Raw genomic sequence first — 18,433 nt, 5'->3', positions numbered from 1 at the left:
ATGAATTTATTTTACAAATGTGTGTAGAGCACTTATTTTGTACTAACATCTTTCTAGATATTGTGGATATTTTAGCTCACAAGAGGGTTAGTACCTGTTTTCACGGAGCTTAAATTGGAGAAAGAGTAACAGCATAGGCACATAGTTACTAGCAACCTGATTTACCTGCTACTGGGGGCACTGTGGAATTTTGGGTTGGATAGACAGATGGAGGATCATGGTGGCAAAATCCACTTGAAAATATGAGACGGGTGCTGGAAGAGGGAGCTGTAGTCTGAGAGGTCCCAAGACAGGAGGGAGGTTTGTATGCTGAAGGCATAGACAAGACAGTGGAGCAAAGTCGGTGAGGAGGAGTAGCAGGGGAGGAAATCATCAGAAGGGTCTTTTAGACACACAACTCAGACCTGACACTCTTGCTCCATATTCTTCAAGAGCTTCTCATTTCACCTAGAACAAATCCCATGACTCTGTAGGGGCCTCCAAGGCTCTCCACAGTGTGACTTTTGCTATCCACTTAACGACTGTTTCTCCATTTACTTTCTCTTTTCCCCTCTTTTTAAAGAATTATTTATTTATTTGAGAGGCAGAATTACAGAGAGAGAGAAGGAGAGAGACACACACACACACACACATACAGAGAAGTCTTCCAACCATCCACTGGTTCACTCCCTAAAGGATCACAACGGTTGGAGCTGGGCTGATCTGAAGCCAGGAGCTAGGAGCTTCTCTCAGGTCCAGAGACCCAAGTACGTGGGCCATCTTCCACTGCCTTCCCAGGCCATTAGCATAGAGCTGGATAGGAAGAGAAGCAGCTGGGACACTAACTGGCACCATTACAGGCGGAGGCTTAACCTACTGTGCCACAGCACCGGCTCCTTCTCCATTTACTTTCCATCAGCCTCATACCTTTTTTGCCAACATGCCAAATTATCTGTAGCTTCGGGATATTTTTACTTGCTCTGATTGAAAATCTCTTTCCATAGAAACACAGCCACATTCTTTATTTCTTCAAATTCTTTGCTGAAATGGTGAACCTTAGAGAAGCCTCCTATCAAAATCCATAAGCTGTACTTTGGAAATTTATATTCATTAAATAAAAGTTTTAAAAAAAGAAATAAACAACAAAAATACATCTGGAAAATTCCAAAATGTTTTGAAATTAAACAATGTGTAGATCAAAAGAAAAAATCTCGAGAGAAATTAGAAAAAAATTAAATGAATGAAAATGAAAAAAAAATCAGTATAAAATCTAACCCTCTCTTCTCTCTCCTTATTCCTTTACCCTGCTTCTTATAGTTGCTATGGCTACATAAGAAATTATACCAAAGCTTAGTTGCTTAACACAACAACAATTTTTTATTTATTTATTATTTCTCACAGTTCCTGTGGGTCAGGAATTTCAGAATGGTACAGTTGGCTGTAGTCAGAGAGTGGCAGTGGCTGGTGTCATCTCTTAGATATCACTCAATGTATAAGGCACTTGGTCTGGGGAGACTCAAAAAGCTGGGAACTAGAACACCTGAGGCTCCTTAATCAAACTTTCTCTTTTTCCATAGGGATTATCCAGTGTGGTGGCTTGAGGATGGTTAGAAATCTTATACGATGGCTCAGGTCTGCAAAGGGAAATATTGAGAGAGAGCGAGAGCAAGAGTGAGAGAAAACTCTAGCCAACAATGATCTGGCCTCTGAAGCTACTCAGTGCCACTTCTGCTGCATTCTATTGGTTGAAACAATTACAGAAATTTACCCAGCTTCAAGGGAGAAGGGGGAATGCAAGCCCCATTTCTTGATGACATGTCAATAAGATATTGCAAGAACTTGTGGGATGGGATATAGATATTCTCCAATGTTTGGAAAATATTATCTCCCACAATGTTTTATTCTTTCTCAAAGAAGTTGTCCGTCTGCTCATTGCCTGTTTGCATGCCCAAAATGAGCTCTATAAAGACATGACTTTTGGCTGGTGCCGTGGCTCACTTGCTAATCCTCCGCCTGCAGTGCTGGCACCCCGGGTTCTAATCCTGGTTGGGGCGCCAGATTCTGTCCCGGTTGCTCCTTTTCCAGTCCAGCTCTCTGCTGTGGCCTGGGAGGGCAGTGGAGGATGGCCCAAGTGCTTGGGCCCTGCACCCGCATGGGAGACCAGGAGGAAGCACCTGGTTCCTGGCTTTGGATCGGCGCAGCACGCCTGCCATGGTGGCCATTTGGTGGGTGAACCAATGGAAAAGGAAGACCCTTTTTCTCTGTCTCTCTCTCTCTCTCTCACTGCCTAACTCTGCCTGTCAAAAAAAAAAAAAAAAAAAGACATGACTTTTGATTGTCTTCTTTACTGCTTTACTTTCTTGTCTACATAGAGTAATGATTGCCATTTGATGGGCACACAGCACTTTCTGCTGCTGCAGAATATTTCCTGAACAAATAATCTATGAAGTGATGAAAGCATTACAAAAACTAGTGCTTTAGGGATAGAATAAAATTTTGTAGTATTCTATAAAATGTTCCAGAAATACAATAAGAAAATAGAACACACTAAAATTATCCTAAAAGTAAATTGGTTTTCATGATGTGTAACTAAATAAAAAAAGATGCTTCCTGTATAATTTTGGGAAAAACTATCATTTTTAAATGGCTTTATACTTACTGAATTCTCAGTTGATACAAATCACAACAGTGTAAAGAGTAAGAATGTAGGTTGTAATATCATGTGCACATATTATACAATTGTAAATAGCATATAAATCTTTCAGTTCATCACATAAATATCGTAATATAGCTCCTTTTATCAACAAAGATGAACACCCTTTTTGGCTTTTCACTTCATCATTTTCAGTGGGTCTAAATTTCTGTTTCTTTTAAGGTAGATTGATGATATTCAGAAGCAATGTATTCCTTGGATTTTCACTGAAAAAAATGGAAGTTTTCTGAAGTCAAGATATGTTAATTTAAAACTCATTTTTCCATAATTCTCAGTGTAATGTTTGCTGACATAAACATGGGTATAGAATTTACGTTTGCCCTCTTAACAATAGTCCTAAAGAACATGAGAATTTTTATGCCAACAGAGAATATGAATGGTTTTCTTTCAAGTGGATGATAGCCTATATGTTCACAGTCAAGAGAATGGCTGGAACATTAATTATATACTGCCACCAAATGTAGTGACATTTAAAAAGACACTGCAAAAAGAGAAGGCAAAAGAATCATTTTTCATACATGAAAGGATTACCCAATTAAAGCTCCATAGTAATTAACTAAAATATCAGAAATAATAATAAAATCCTACAAGTGGGATAGAAAATGATGTTAGTAATACTACTAGTTTTCTTGTATATAGCAATGATAAGAGGACAACTGGAAAACAAGAAAGTATGATAGCAACAAAATGTAAAACACTTAGTACTAACAAGATATAATACCTTTAAACTAAGAGACAATGTGGTAAAGCATTTGAGAATCCAGGCTTTGAAATTATACACATCTAGGTTTAAATACTGAGCCTGTCATGTACTAGCTAAGGAGCTTAATTTCTCTGAGCTCAGTATTCATCATTTATAAAATGGGCAGAATAATTGAAATTTTGATGTGAGATTAACAGATAATGTATGCCTAGATAAAGCACTAGAAAATAGAATCTATTAAGTGCGATTTTAATTGTCTCAAAAACTTATTAATAAAACTCTGGAACATATATAAGAATAGACAACAATAATAATAGAGGATTATCATTGCTTTACCTGAGCAATAAAATAGCATAGATGCTTCTGGGACTAATAAAAGTATATATAAAAATACATTGCTTTATAAAGGCCACAATACAATTCAATGAAATTAGAAGAAAAAAATTTTTTTTTCACAGGCAGAGTCAAATGGCCACTAAGGCTGGCACACTGTGGCCGGCATGCTGTGCCAATCCAAAGCCAGGAGCCAGGTGCTTCTCCTGGTCTCCCATGTGGGTGCAGGGCCCAAGCACTTGGGCCATCCTCCACTGCCTTCCCGGGCCACAGCAGATAGCTGGACTGGAAGAGGAGCAACCAGGACAGAATCCGGCACCCCAATCGGGAATAGAACCTGGGGTACTGGCACCGCAGGTGGAGGATTAGCCAAGTGAGCCACGGCACCGGCCAGAAGAAAAATTTTAATAAATGGTTCTAGACTGTGGATGAAAGTTTTGGACTATAAATAGCTAGATGTATCCTTTCAATCTGAACACATAAAAAATTCCATATAAATTACAACTTAAAGTAAATGTATATAAATTAGGATAAAATCTAGGGGGCTGGCACTGTGGCATAGAGGGTAAAGCCGCTGCCTGCAGTGCTGGCATCCATATAGGCACTGATTCTAGTCCTGGGTGCTCCACTTCCAATCCAGCTCTCTGCTATGGCCTGAGGAAGCAGTAGAGGATGGCCCAAGTCCTTGGGCCCATGCATCCACATGGGAGACCTGAAAGAGGCTCTTGGCTCCTGGCTTTGGAAAGGTGCAACTCTGACCATTGTGGCCATTTAGGGAGTAAACCAGCAGATGGATGACCTCTCCCTTTCTCTCTCTCTGCCTCTTCCTCTCTGTAAGTCTGCCTTTCAAATAAATAAATAAATCTTTAACAAAACAAAGAAAAGAATAAAATCTAGGTCATTAAGGGTTGGATACTGACTTGTAGAGAAATCTAAAAGGCACAAGAGGGATAGCAGAACCACAGAGAAGAATGGATCAATTTGATCACATTACAAATTAGGTATAAATAACAGCAAAAAAGTAATAAGAAGTAAATTACAAATGATATAGAATAAAAATGCTTGCATTAGATGTGGTAGGCCAAAAAGTTAGTTAACACAAAGTATTAACATTAACAAATTAACAATATAAACTGAATTCTGTAAGAGAAAAATGAATGATATTGGAGCAGGTAATTTATTAAAGTACAAAAAATTTAAAAAGTACTGCATGATCCTGCGCCCTGGCTCACTAGGCTAATTCTCCTCCTGCAGCGCCAGCACCCTGGGTTCTATTCTCGGTTGGGGCGCCGGATTCTGTCCCGGTTGCTCCTCTTCCAGTCCAGCTCTCTGCTATGGCCCGGGAGTGCAGTGGAGGATGACCCAAGTGCTTGGGCCCTGCACCCGCATGGGAGACCAGGAGGAGGCACCTGGCTCCTGGCTTCGGATCAACGCAGAGTGCCGGCCGTGGCAGCCACTTGGGGGGTGAACCAACGGAAGGAAGACCTTTCTCTCTCTCTCTGTCTCTCATTGTCTAACTCTGCCTGTCCAAAAAAAAAAAAAGTACTACATGAAATTTCAGTTTTAAATACAAGTTAAATTAAGAATTTTTTTGCTTTCCAAATTGGTAAATAATTTGAAAAATATAATATTCATTATTAGTGTCCATTTAAACCAGAATATTCATATATTGCAGTTGTATGAATTAATTGGAGAATATTTTAAGGAATTAATACTAGAGTAGTATCCCCTGACAAGACATTTTTTAATTCAAATTTGTGCTAAGATTGAGAAATATATTGAGTGGAGGAAAGTTAAAGCTTTCTTAAGATCTGCAACAAGACAAATATACCCACTTTCACTGCTTTTATTCAACATAGATTTAGATGTCCTAGCTAGAGCAATTAAGAGAAAGAAATAAAGAGTATACAAACTGGAAAAGAAGAAGTCAGATTTGTAGGTGACATAATCTTACATATAAAAACCCTAAAGTTTCCATTAAAAAAAGTTGCTTTCCATTCACATCAAGATTCATTTTCAATTCTCTTTATATACAGAAAACCAGTTGAGTATATATAAAGTAAAGATTTCAACAGTTTGCCCTCACATAGCAACACAAAGTGAAAAATACTGTTGGAGTACCAGTCATAGCATTAAATCACAGTGTACAGCACATTAAGGACAGAGATCCTACATGATATATTTTTTTTAAAAAAAATTGATTAATTTTCTATGTAATTTCCAATTGAACACCAAGTTTTGTTTTTCCATTTTCAATTATCTTTATATACAGGAGATCGATTCAGTATATACTAAGTAAAGATCTCATCAGTTTGCACCCACACAGAAACACAAAGTGTAAAAATACTGTTTCAGTACTAGCTATAGCATTACTTCACATTGGACAACACATTAAGGACAGATTCCACATGGGAGGAAAGTACACAGAGCGGGAAAGGGGAGGGTTGCGGGTGGGAGGGAAGCCATTGTAATCCATAAGCTGTACTTTGGAAATTTATATTCATTAAATAAAAGATTAAAAAAAAGATGTTTTCAAGACTAATAAATGAATTCAGCAAACTTAAAGCATATAAATTCAATGTACAAGAAACTCCAGTAGCATGGTTATATACCAATGGTGAGTTAATCTGAAAAAGAAACCAAGAAATCAATCTCATATCCAACAGCTGCAAAAAAAATTACAATAAAGTATCTAGAAATAAAATTAACCTGTGTTGGTATTGTGGCATAGCAAGTAAAGCTGCTGCCTGTGATGCTGACATTCCATATTGGTGGGAATTCATGTCCCAGATGCTCTACTTCTGATCCAGTTCCCTGCTAATGGCCTGGGAAAGCAGCAGGGTATGTCCCAAATGCTTGGATCCCTGACACACATATGGGAGACTGGGATGAAGTTCCTGGTTCCTGACTTCAGTCTCGCTCAGCCCTAGCCACTGTGGCCACTTGGGGAATGAATCAGCGGGCGGAAGATCTTTCTCTCCCTCTCTCTTTGTAACTCTTTCAATAAAAAAAAAAAAATCTAAAAAAAGAGAAATAAACAACCAAAGAGATGAAAGTTTCTATAACACAAAGTGTAAAACACTGAAAGAAATTAAAGATGACACAAAGAAATGGAAAGACATCCCATATTCCTGTATAGGCAGAATAAACAAGGTTAAACTGTTCACAGTTCTTGGAGATATTTACAGATTCAGTGCAATCCTTATTCAAATAACAATGATAGTTTTCAGAGAACTAAAAATAAGACTAAAATTTGTATTCACCCACAAAAACTCCCAGTAGCCAAAGCAATTTTGAGCAAAGCAACAAAGCAGGAGACATTACACGGCCTAATTTTAAAATACATTACAACGTCACCATAATTAAAATAGCATAGGGTTGGCATAAAAATGAATCATGTGACAGTGGAACACAGTAGAGAATCTAGAAGTAAATCCACACATCTACAGCCAACTGACCTTTGACAAGATGCTAAGAACATGCATTGGATAATGGACAGTATTCAACAAACAATTTAGGGAAACTGAATATCCACATACAGAAGAATGAAACTAGACCCCCATTGCTTACCATATACAAAAATCAACTCAAAATGGGTGAAAGACATAAATGTAGGATCCAAAATTATGAAACTACTAGAAGAATACATAGAGTAAATGTTTCAGGACATTGGAATGGGCAAGAAATTTTGCATTCTGGCTCCAAAAATATAGGAAAAAAAGCCAAAAATAGATAAATGTGATTTCATCCAACTAAAGGGTTTCTTCAGAGCCAAGAAAACAATCAATAGAGTGAAGTGACAACCTACAAAAGGAGAAAAATACTTGAAATCTCTACATCTGATAAGAGGTTCATAACCAGAGTATATAAGGAACTCAATTCAATAGCTAAATAAATAAATAAACAAATTTAAATGGATGTTGGATCTAAATAGATAGTTTTCCAAGGAAGACATTCATCTGGTCAACTAGTACATGAACAAATGCTTAGGGTCACTAATCGTCAGGGAAATGCAAATCAAACCACAGGTGATTTCATCTCATTCTAGTTAGAATGGCTATTATCAATAAGACAAATGATAGCAATTACTGGTGAGGATGTGGAGAAAAGGGAATCTTTACACATTCCTGGTGGGACTGTAATGAATACATCCATTGGGGAAAACAGTACCAAGTTGCCTCAAGAAATAAAAACTAGAACTATCATATGACCCAACAATCCAGAGGAAAAAAAGCAGTCTGTCAAAGAGACTTCTGAACTCCCATGCTTATTGCAGCCCTATTCATGATAGCCAATAAATGGAAACAACCTAAATGTTCAACAACTGATGAATGTATAAAAAATGTGGTAATATACACAGTATAATACTACTCAGTCATAAAAAAGGTTAAAATTTTATCATTTGCAGCAGCATGGATGGAACTGGAGGTCATTAAATTATGTGAAATAAACTAGGCACAGAAAGACAAGTAATGTATAATCTCACTTATATGTGGAATCTCAAAAAATTAACTCATAGAAGTTGAGATTATAATGGTGGTTACCAGAGGTATAAGTTATAGATAGGTGTAAAAAGTTATTGGTTTCCATTGTACATTGTGGTGACTATAGATAACAATAAGGTATTGTATATTTCTATAAAAAGAGAGTACAAAGAAAAGATTTTGAATATATTAACCATGATGAAATGATAAATATTTGAGAAGATACATACATTTAATATCATTTGGACACTACACAATGCATTACATGTACTGAAACATCATACAGTATTCCAAAATATCTACAGTTTTTATGTGTCAGTTAAAAATTAGAAAAACAAAAATATAGATATAGCCAAGCATTGTTATGCAAAAAGATTCATTAGAGAATTCTTTATTGTAAAGGAAGGCTAGGACAAATAATTGGGGGGGGGGGTCCAAGTTGGCTGAACAATGAGAAGTTGCACTGACCTCAAGCCGCAGAAAGAAACCAGACAAACAAAGGAAGAACAATGTTCTCAGGGACCTGCTTGAAAGAAACTTCCAATGGAGATGAACATAACAGAAAAGAGACTCCATGGCTTGGGGCAGTGTGGAGAGAGGATGGATATACCGCATCCTGCTGTGTGGTCATGCCATCCAGCATCCACATGGCTGGCTGCCGAGTAGGAAGTGCCATCTACAAGGGTAAGCTGTGGGGATGCTACTGTGGCAACACCATCACTGGTGGCTTTGAGGGAAAATTCCATGGGCCACCCTCTCCCCCCAGATTTGAGGTCAGTGTGGAGAGTTGGTAGGGGTCTGGGCAACTACTTTGTTCTGTGAGGAGAGGCCACATTGCCTCCCCCCACCCCCTTCCCACCAAACTGTCAGAATTAATTTGCTGTGGTGGGGATGGAGCTGAACTCTGTCCTGAGCAGAGTAACAATGGACAGGTCTGTCACTGCTGGAGGTTGCCAAGACTAAGAACAAGGTATCTTGCAGGATACAGAGTAGACCGTCTGTACCATGTGACAGTGGGAGTTCTGAGCATAGCCCATGAAGTTGAGAGGGTCCAGTTCTGTGGCTGGTTTCCCATGCACCCATCCTGTCTGACTGTGAGACTGAGTTTTTTTTTTTTTTTTTTTTTTTTGGACAGGCAGAGTGGACAGTGAGAGAGAGAGACAGAGAGAAAGGTCTTCCTTTGCCGTTGGCTCACCCTCCAATGGCCGCCGTGGCCAGCGCGCTGCGGCCAGCGCACTGTGCTGATCCGAAGGCAGGAGCCAGGTGCTTCTCCTGGTCTCCCATGTGGTGCAGGGCCCAAGGACTTGGGCCATCCTCCACTGCACTCCCTGGCCACAGCAGAGAGCTGGACTGGAAGAGGGGCAACTGGGACAGAATCCGGTGCCCCGACCGAGACTAGAACCCGGTGTGCCGGCGCCGCAAGGCAGAGGATTAGCCTATTGAGCCGCGGCGCCGGCGAGACTCAGAGTTCTTAAATATCTAAATGTAATAGAAGTAACACAGTAAAAACAAAGTGCAAATGATTTACAATGAAGGAAAAGATTTACTATCATGTACTTAAGTAGAATAATCCTATTCTTTCCTTTGCAAGATTATTGGTCAGTTGGCCAATGTGAGGGCTTGAAATGTCATGGCGTATTTAGAAAATCACTTATAAGTTTTAAGGGGTTATGGTCTCAAGGACTTTGATATCTTGGCTCATAATACAATAATGGTGGGGTACTCATTTTTTTTTTTTTTCAATTCTGAAAAGCAGGTTTTTTTTTTTTTAACTTTTATTTAATGAATATAAATTTCCAGTGTACAGCTTATGGATTACAGTGGCTTTCCCCTCCCATAACTTCCCTCCCACCCGCAACCCTCCCCTCTCCCGCTCCCTCTCCCCTTCCATTTGCATCAAGATTCATTTTCAATTCTCTTTTTATACAGAAGATCAATTTAGTATAAAGGTTTCAACAGTTTGCACCCACATAGACACACAAAGTGAAACATACTGTTTGAGTACTAGTTATAGCATTAAATCACAATGTACAGCACATTAAGGACAGAGATTCCACATGAGGAGCAAGTGCACAGTGGCTCCTGTTGTTGACCCAACAAATTGACACTCTAGTTTATGGCACCAGTAACCACCCTAGGCTGTCGTCATGAGTTGCCAAGGCTATGGAAGCCTTCCAAGTTTGCCGACTCTGATCATATTTAGACAAGGTCATAAAAGACAGAGTGAGAATAGTAACCAATGATCCTAAGAGTGGCATTAACCAGGTTTGAACAATTATACAGCATTAAGTGGGGAAGAGGACCATCAGTACACACATGTTGGGAGTAGAGCCATTGGTGGTAGAGTAGAGGTTATGATTACAAAGGAATGAGGCCCAAGTACGCTAGACAGGGTCTAGAACAAAGGACAGAGTCATTCTTAGAGGAGCTAAGAAAGGTGCTGTCTAAGCTACAATTAAGTTTTCTGATTGAGAGGCAAATAGAACCTGATAGAAGGGGCTTGATAATAATCTGGTGGGCTTTAGGCCTTGTAAGTTAAGAGGCCCAGACCTATCTATCTCTTCACATGGGGTATATCCTAAGGGAGGTGTGAACCTCCTAGGGGAAGGCACTCTGTTGACTTTCATTACTTGGCTGGCCTGGGAGGAGAGCTGGCCAGGTAAAGGCAGGTGGCAACTCTAACAAGAAATTTACAGTTCTGCCTGCAATGTTGCTGACCCTACTTGACCTCACCCTCAGCTGCAGTGGTCACTTTGGAAGTTGGGCTGAGTGAAGGGCTTTTCAGCTTAGAGCCAATAAGATCTGTGGCTCTGACCTGGGCATCCTTCGACTCCAGGGCAGGTCCATTTCCAGTGATCCAACTCTTGGCAGAGCTGCCAGGGCTCTTCACAAGCTGACTTCTGCTGAAGCCCAGGCTTACCATATTGAAAGCCACTGCAGTGGACTGGCCTGTTGGGTCTCCTTGAGGGCAGATCACTGTATAGATCAGCCATTAATAGGCCTGCCCCCCATTGCTTCTGATGCCTAGCTTTCTTTTCCTCCTGGTTTGTGTTAAAGCAGACCAGAGGATGCAAGTCAAGGGAGTGCCCGTGTCCCATCTCTAATCTTATTAAGGGGTACTCATTTTTTATGGAGATTGCTGGCTGCGATTCATATTTGAAGGAAGAATTCAGATTTTGATTATTTCATGAAAGAAACATCTACTTAGAGCTTGTTTCATTAAAGAAATGTCAGGTATGCATTTAGCTATTATTGTAAATGAAGGCATAGAGAAGATAAAATGGGTATTTTCAGAGCGAAGATGAACTTATTTTGGACAACTCTGGTAAATGCTTATAGGAGTGAGGTTTTGAGTAAATAAAAGTGCTATTAAAGACAAGATTCAGACTGAGCACTGCCTTTTGTACGAATTTTTAAAAAAATATATCTGACACCTAGGAGACTCTTTATATATTGAATTTTAGTACTATCTACTAGCTTTGAATATCTATATCACAAAACACAAGGTAAGAGGTAAGTTTTCTTGCAGGGAGGAAAACTACATCTGGATTTGTAAACAAACAAGAAGACATATTGCTTTTAAGTGTATTTTTCTTAGCAGCTTGCAGATAGCAATAGCTGTTATGGAGCTCATACTCAAAGTCTGTGTTCGTTTCAAAGAAAGCTCACCATGTGTTGGGAGCTTGGCAGACGACTCTGTTCTAATTCCTTTTAAGTCCACTCTCTCTCCTTTTTCTTCCAAAATGCATAATCGGTATGGCAGGCAGGCATCAATTTCTCTCCTCCCTTTCTACTCGTTTCTTACACACACACACACACACTCACTCCCCTTTCCTTCTTTCAACACATAGACACACATGCATTCACACTAGTTTCATTTAATTTATTTTTGATTCCCAAAGGATTCACGAGCAGGCTGTGTGCAGCTGCTGTGCTTGCCCCTGGTTAAATTGGCAGTTACCTACTGTGTGGAGTTGCTAGGAGAAGGTGATAAGCATGATGACAGCATTGGTTGATGGGCATTTTCTTTCAGGAACAACCTGTGGAACTCTATGAGCTGTTTTCTGTATGACTTTATATCCTATTTTTCTTTGTTGTCATTAATATTTGTGGCATTTATTAGTTGAACATGATGTATTTTTATGTATTGGATGCAGATCTATTAGGATACAAAATCCTTGGCATTTAAACAGGAAGTTTTTTCTCTGGGGTGTGGGGGGTGTTGATGATCCTGGTTCCTGCCATCTGTTTTCTCATTCCATCCTGTGCTCCTTCCGTGAGTAGAGAGGAATTCAACGTCTTTTGAGGCGCCAAAGTCATTCACGTTTCTCGTGTGCATAATAGAGCTCGTAAACTGTGGAATTCTGATGTGCTTCAGCGCACTGCACAGTGACAGATGAGCTGCTTCTGGGGAGAGCTTGAGCACTCTGTCGGTCAGTAGTGCAGTAGCAGTTTACATGTGTGGCTTGTTCCTGTGAGGTCAGAGCATCTGTTTATATTGCTGTCTGCGTGAGGGGGGTGATGTGGTGAGCTGTGGATATGCCTGTCAAAGTCAATAGCAGTTCTGGCAAAGGCTTCCGTTGGCTTTGTACCTGCTCACTGTTCAATAGATAAGAGATGCTACTGTATAACTAAGATTTGTAGTGGCCTGAGGAATGCTTGTTCTAGCTGCTGGAATTGACTGTAACTGTATTGCCCTAGGAGCCTCAGCATGGGGTCTACTGCTACAGAAATTGAAGAATTGGAAAACACCACTTTTAAATATCTCATAGGAGAACAGACTGAGAAAATGTGGCAACGCCTGAAAGGAATGTGAGTAAGCTTTTTGCTTAGTTCAGTGTTATTTCCACCCAAAAGATTTGTGTATTAACAAGACTCATTGCTGGTGCTATCTGCCTTTGGACTACTGTTTCTTGAGAAATATTTTTCCTGGGAAATTAAAATGTATTCTTGTTGGTTAGCAACTTGTTGAAGGAGTATAGCTTTTTTGATTTGCTTTTTTTTTTTTTTTTGGCTACTCCCTATTTTATGTAAAGTAAGGTAACTCCCAGAGAAGTCACTTCACTGTTGTCCTATAGGGGGGTCTTTTGTGCATTTTGTGTATTCTGCTTAGATATGTGGTATAGATATGTAGAAAAATAACTAGGAAAACTGCTTTGTCAAAAGAAAATTTCCTTCAGGTAAGGAGAAGAAAATAGGGCTGAATAATAGGCTTTGAAAAACAAGGATGGTACTACTATGATAAAAAGTGATTATACTCCATGTGCTTATTCTTGATGGCTTAAATAAGAATATTGCATTAGAAAATGTGTGTGTGGTAAAAACACTAGCAGCATCCCCAACTTATAGGAGAGTTTTGGCTTTAAATTAACCAGTTCACTTCTTCTGATAGTATAGATTGGCCACAGTATGCAATTCCCCTTAGAAAGATGGATCAAGAGTTGCGCATTTATGACAAGCATGAAATGTAATTACCTGAGTCAAACTTTAATTACAGTGCTATTTATCTCACTATCTACACCTTTAACTTTTTAGAAAAAACTGTGTATGTTATGAATTCCTGTTTCATATTTCAATGCTATACTGTCTTTATATGCTTTCATTTAATCATTTTGTAATTTAAAGATCATATTGACATTGGGTAAAAAAGTGAAATGTGAATATTTACAGATCATTGCAGTTGCTTCTTGGAATCAGAGATCTTGAAGGAAATATATTTGCTTTGGTATAATAGCTGCATTTATCCTATTCCATGCAACATAGAGATTATTTTAGGATTAATATCTCTAATGTTGTTTATGTACTATTATATAAACTGCAATGTTTGAGTAAATTTGATGTCACTATTTTGGTATCTAGTTTTTAGAAGAAAATTATATCAAACTTTATTTAAAGGTAAAAATCCTTCCCACTCTTCTCCTTTTGCATATGCTTAATGATGTACATACATTTAAATAGTGTTCCCTTTACATTTTCTTATTACTTAATGTTATGCATGGCTGGCATTACAGTTCTCTGGCACAAAGCACACTAATAATGCAGACAACATTTAGCAGAGAATAACTTTTAAAAAGGAAGCCATGCTTCCATCATTTCAATGAACTAGAGAAATCTATTTCCAAGATCCTTTGAAGGTTTAGGAATTACAGCTTTTTGGTGTGGTGGTTTTCTAGAGAAACAAGTAATACTATCACAGCAGATAACAACTTACAAAATTAATTAGCATAGATACAAGTTAAACAATAGCAGTCAGATGATTTGTGTTCTAATCTAATGAGTGGGTGAACATCTGTACTGGAAAGCCTATATTTCATATTGCGGCTATTTTAGATTCTTTTTCTTTTATTAGGACAGATGTTTTGTTTTGCTTGTATTTGTTTTATTTTTCTGTAGTTACTTGAGTGGTGGATTTATGCATTTGTCTGTAAGAAATTTGAAAAGTGATTTTGTATTTACCTAACACTTCAGGACAAAGTTATGTGACTCTCAGTTTAGCAACTACATGAAAGATCAGTGTACCATTTTATTTCAGGAGAGGATGATAGCATCATTCAACAGTAGATTGTTGTAATTTAATAGCAGGGTAAGTTAACATATGCATGTAATAAATTGATTTTGAGCAGTGTCTACATAGGGCCACTGAGAGACCATTAGCCAGATTGTTTTTAAAAATTCATAATTAATGAAGTAATGAAAAAGACTAATTGCTTTGCATTGAAGAGAGCAGGAATTTGCATTTTGGTGCTACTGCTCTTGCTTAAGGCATTTTCAATAGTCTAGGTTTAAGATTGTCAAAGCAAGAAGCTCTAAATCTAAAATCTGCATGACTAATGAAAACCAAATTGTTTAATTATGGTCTTTTGTGTAGCCTGCATTCAAAGCAGTGATATGAGGGACTCCCTATTCCTTTGCTGAAATTGTCATGCCTATTTAAAATGCAATATTAACACAGATAGAATTTTAGCTTCTCAAAATTGCTAGCCATAGAATTCTACTTTTAAGTATTGACAATTAAAATCATGCTACTCACAAAAGTTATCAAACAATTGCTTATTAATATTCTTAGTTTTGGTAAAACAGACTCAATAAAGACTGCTAGATGTTTGTTTGGAAAGTGATTTTTTAAAAAATCTTTTTAGCTTGTCTAACTTTACAAATACATTGGCTATTTCAACAGGATATTCTGCTTTTAATTGGGCTAACAAATTGTACAATTTGAGGTTAACCGAAAACAGAAGGAGGTGAAAGTAAAACAATGTTTATTCAATTATTCCTTAAGCATGGAAAACATGAACCAAACTGTAGTAGATGTAGTCACTCTTTGTGTCTATATAAAGATTTTTAAAATTTTATAGCACATGTAGAAGACAATGGTAAACTAAATTAAGTATCTATACTTCTCTATCATTTTGTTGATTCTTTCAGTGAGCTCCTTCCACATCTCCTGGATATTTGAGATGCTATATCAAGTGAAAATCAAGAAATCTTATTCCTTTATAAGAACAAAGGTGAAATAATCCCATTCCGAGGCAGACTTAATTCTATTAATTTTCTTTTTATAGTTACTATTTTTTTATTTAAATTTCTTCAGTCCATCTGCTACCACTAATTTGTCACTCAACAGGACAGTTTAGATTCTACACTATGACTCACTATCTAATGGTAGGAATAATAGCAAATAACTATGGAATCAGGTCTTTCATAGACTATGTTTAAAAAGTTACACTCATGACCATGACTTACCAATGTTCAGAGCATGGAACACATTTGTTATTTCTTATTCCACATTTACGTTGATGAAATTTCTTATAGAGAAATTTCTTGTGAATCTGGGACCTACACTGATTCTTGTATAGAAAGACAATTTATCTAACTCTGGTCCTTTTAAAGATTGTTGATTTTATTGATTCCTACATGGAAAATTGATATGACAATTTTATCTTACTTCATATATGCATTTTTAACTTCAGAAATATTGCCTTTTTAGTGACATTGTATTGTTGCCTTTTTCTCTTTTCTAAATGTACAAAGAGCTCCACAACTGTGGATTTTTTTTTTAAATTAACTGTATTTTAAAATATTGATCCTGCTCTTCTAGTCAGTGTCGCTGTTCTAAGAATTTTGTCTTGGAGATTGCAGCAGTTCCAGAAAATTTTGATCAAGTTGAAATTCCAGGGAAAATCAACTGAAGCTGCAGGGAAACTGGATCAAAGCATTAATTTAGTTGTTCAACAGATGAAGAATTGAATTTCTCAAAACCAAAAACTATCTGTAAAAGTGTAATAGCATTCCATAGTACTTATGGCTAATTCCTTCAATAAAAAATAATAAATGTAGGGTTGGAACCCATCAGAATTTCAGTTGCAAAATAACTTAATATCTGATTAATTTTGCACGAACATGAAGGGTCTTCAGAATGTTCACAGAAAATTCATATCCTGAAAAAACTGTGCGTGGCTTTCAAAATTTTTTGCATCAAAATAAACTTATCTTTTAATTCAATTTTACACAAATTTCCTGGAGTGCCTTGTAGGTACACACCTCCTTGACTTTCCTATGCTGACAAATGTCCTCCTCACAGTAAGATCTGGTATTGTAACTATGACAATTGAAATACATTAAGTTCTGCTTCTATTCTCTTTTATCTCCTTGACTGGTGACAATATGCTCATCTACAGTGAGGATAGAAATGTAGAGAAGCAGAAAGGAAGGGAGAAAGGAAGCTTTGCATGATTGCCAATATTTCATTAACTCAAATTAGCTGTCACTGTTGAAGAGGGCAGTCCACCGCACACTCTCAGATGAAGTTACTCAAGCATACATCACCAAGAAGATGAAGCAGGAATACACATTTAGAACAAAAACTAGCAGGAAAAAATGATAGGTGCTATTAGTACCGTATTCCCAAACTAGAATCATATTATAGGATGAAGCATCATTACAGAGAACTAAATCTGATCCTTCTAGTCTCCTGCTCAAAACCCTTTAAAGCCCTTTATTGCCCTCACTTTAAAGGTTACTTTAAAGGTATCTGCTTAGTCTTTGTGGCTTCCTCTCCTGCTTCTCCTCTGGCCTCTTCCCAGTCATACCCAGAGCTGCCTGAAAAAAATGTTGCTAACCTCTCACTTGCTTTTGCTCATTTTTTTCTCTATTCTAGAGAGAAATACCACTTCTCTTTCCTTGCTCAGTCAGGATCACTCTTTTTTATTTTTAAGATTTTATTTATTTATTTGAGAGGTAGAGTTACAGATAGTGAGAGGGAGAGATAGAGAGAAAGGTCTTCCTTCCGTTGGTTCACTCCTCAGATGGCCGCAACAGCCAGAGCTATGCTGATCTGAAGCCAGGAGACAGGTGCTTCTCCCTGGTCTCCCATGCGGGTGCAGGGGCCCAAGCACTTGGGACACCTTCTACTGCTTTCCTAGGCCACAGCAGAGAGCTGGATTGGAAAAGGGGCAGCCAGAATTGGAACTGGCGCCCATATGGGATGCCGGCGCCACAGGCGGAGGATTAACCTACTGCATCATGGCGCCGGCCCCAAGGATCACTCTTGTTCCCCAGGAAGTTTTTGGAGTTGTGTGGGGAAGTTTCTTGTGGTTGTAGTGACTACAGAGCTTTTCTGCACTTAGTGAGCAAGAGTCCAGACAGGCAAATGTCCTAACAGGTTTCAGGGCATTCTGTATCAGGAAGCATCATCCTAATGAAGATGTCCATAGGGACCCTACTAAGAAATGCTCTATGCTTAAATTTCACTTTTAAAGGAAATCCTTCCTGATCCTACATACTAGGATGGTTTGCTGAATTTGGTGTGAAAACTAACCTGAAGTTCTCCTTTCATAGCAAAATCTCCCCTCCCAACTGGACCACAGCTTCAGGGTACAAGAGTCATGTTCACATAATTGTGTTTGCTCTAGGGTCTCAAGCACCTGGCAGAGTATTTGGCACATAGGAGATAATAATACACACATTTTAAATAAATCATTTGGGGTAGGTATTGTGGCACAGTGGGCTAAGACACTGCTTGGGATGCCTGCACTCATATCTGAATGCCTGAGATTAAATCATGTCTCTGCTTCCAATCCAGCTTGCTGTTAATGTGCCTGGGAATTAGCAGACAAGGGCACTGGTATTTGGGTTCCTGGTATCCTTCTGGGAGATGTGGGTGGAGTTCCTGACTTCTGGCTTTGGCCTGGGCCAGCCTTGCGTGTTGTAGGCATTTGAGGG

This window comes from Lepus europaeus, chromosome 1, assembly GCF_033115175.1.
Source record: "Lepus europaeus isolate LE1 chromosome 1, mLepTim1.pri, whole genome shotgun sequence".
NCBI lineage: Eukaryota > Metazoa > Chordata > Mammalia > Lagomorpha > Leporidae > Lepus > Lepus europaeus.
Note: the sequence above shows the minus strand (reverse complement) of the source record.